The sequence below is a fragment of the Aquila chrysaetos genome, chromosome 6 (assembly GCF_900496995.4).
Source record: "Aquila chrysaetos chrysaetos chromosome 6, bAquChr1.4, whole genome shotgun sequence".
Classification (NCBI taxonomy): domain Eukaryota; kingdom Metazoa; phylum Chordata; class Aves; order Accipitriformes; family Accipitridae; genus Aquila; species Aquila chrysaetos.
This window is the reverse complement of record NC_044009.1, coordinates 43874090-43875504: the sequence shown is the minus strand read 5'-3', so window position 1 is coordinate 43875504 and position 1415 is coordinate 43874090. Positions and strand designations below refer to the sequence as shown.

At 37.4% G+C, this 1415-nt stretch overlaps 1 protein-coding gene across 8 annotated transcripts in view; it reads left to right on the top strand.

Moving 5' to 3' along the window:
* The window catches only part of INSIG2 (insulin induced gene 2), a 14224-nt gene extending 13576 nt beyond the window's left edge, over nucleotides 1–648 (top strand). For all 8 annotated transcript variants that reach the window (XM_030017111.2, XM_041124214.1, XM_030017115.2 and 5 more), the window contains one exon: nucleotides 1–648. This exon is cut by the window's left edge and continues 2290 nt beyond it. The gene's annotated coding sequence lies outside the window, so the exon portion shown is untranslated.
* Nucleotides 649–1415: the final 767 nt, after the last annotated feature.

Genomic DNA, 1415 nt, shown 5'->3' with positions numbered 1-1415 from the left:
AGCTTTTATTATTCACTCAGTGGCAGAACTGCTTTTATCTGCCAGTCTAAATATTTACACAGAAGAAGCCTTGTGTATGTTAAAACGTGCAGTTTGTGAGAAGTGGTTATTGTGCATGTGTGGCACCCACTTTACAACACTTTGCACTCAAGATTCATCTAAACCTGATTAGACTGTGCTGTCCACAAACTTCTTTTAAATTTCATTTTGGAAATTTTGAGCATGTTGTGCAAAGGCAGCAATCATCCAAAATAAATTTGGGTGGAGTCCTTTATTATATGTGTTTTACTATTTTTATTCTTATTTGACTAAAGTCAATACCGGATTCACATCTTGGATGTCATACTTTTTCAAACTGCTTGTAATTTTATGGCTGAAGTGTTCAAACCCTGAAAAAGGTTCATCATGAGAATGCTGACACGGCCTTAACTGTAGTGGTGTGAACATGCTGCTACTGTATAGCCTGTAATTATAACATTAGACTGTCTTAAAAATGTTGTTCAATAGAGAATGAATAAGGTATATTTTAGATACAACTTTATAAGCACTATAACCTCTTCACTAATTAAGCATTGTAAGGTCTATGCTGTTTAAACTGGCAAGTTGCTGTTAAAAGCAAAATGTGCATTAAATACAATTACAACCTTGTTTGATAGGTTTCTTCTTTCTTTAAGAAATTATTCTGATTTTTAAAACACACTGAGTTGCCTTCTATCAGCAATCTCATAATAATTTTGACCATTGAGCTGGCATATTGGCTGCAGAAAACATCTGTCCAGAAATACTAAAAAAGAAGCAGGCGAGATCAAATCGGCAGTGATTCTATCATAATTAGCATGCTGAGCAGCCTTTGAAAATTTGCCCTTTTGAATCTGCAATGGGAATATTTGAGCTGGGGGAAAATAAGCCAGATAACTTCAGTTGCAATACAGAAAACAGAGATTTAGATATAAATAGCCACTATGAATATGAAAAAAAAAAAAAAAACAAAAGAAAAAACCAAGCCACGAATGGCAGGGAATCCCTTAATATATTTGTATTTATTAATGTTCCAGTCTGGATATGAACTGAATATTGTTCTGGTATTCTCAGACTGTCCATTCATAGTGCCTATCGCTTTGTCTCAAAAAAGATGTAACAAATAGAGGTTTAGAAATGTGTAATGAAAAGGCCTCTGGGCAGAGGTGAAGAGAGGCAAGAGGGAAGAGAGGTTCATCAGTATTTGAGAAGCAGTGCCCACAGCAGTCCCGCAGCAGGACAGTACCACAGGTGAAAGTGGGAAAGAGTGCAGAGGGTGCAAGGAGAAGACCCGGATTTGTGTTGGATGGGGCAAGCTGTGACCCAAAACCCTAAACTCTGTAGTCAAAATGCAGAGCCCTGGGCATGCTACGTGTCTGACGAGAGGAATTACAGCC